The following is a 379-nucleotide window of genomic DNA, read 5'->3' as shown; positions in this document are numbered from 1 at the left end:
TATACACACACACAAGAAAGAAAATTAAAAGGGAAATAATGAGAATAAAGAAGAAATACTTAGAAGTGAAAAGTGTTCTATCAAGGAGAGACTGGATTTAGAGAGGTGACATGAGGTAAAGTATAGAAAGGTGAAAGGTAAAAGGTCAGATTAGAGGAAAGGCTTGGGGTTCGGAACAGAGGGAAATATTAAATCAGGGAAAGGTTAGGTTTGGAGAGTTTAGGTTTAGAAAAAAGATATTGAGTAAGGTTTATAAGAGGGGGAGGTCAAGGGTCTTTGGGTTAAGATTAGCGGGCATCAGGGAGAGGTTAGGGTTAGGGTTAGGGGTTAGGGTTAGGGTTAGGGTTAGGGTTAGGGGTTAGGTTAGGGTTAGGGTTAG

The sequence above is a fragment of the Austrofundulus limnaeus genome, unplaced genomic scaffold, assembly GCF_001266775.1.
Source record: "Austrofundulus limnaeus strain Quisiro unplaced genomic scaffold, Austrofundulus_limnaeus-1.0 Scaffold1974, whole genome shotgun sequence".
In the NCBI taxonomy this organism is placed as follows: Eukaryota; Metazoa; Chordata; class Actinopteri; order Cyprinodontiformes; family Rivulidae; genus Austrofundulus; species Austrofundulus limnaeus.
The sequence above is the reverse complement of the archived record's forward strand: the minus strand, read 5'-3'. Positions refer to the sequence as shown.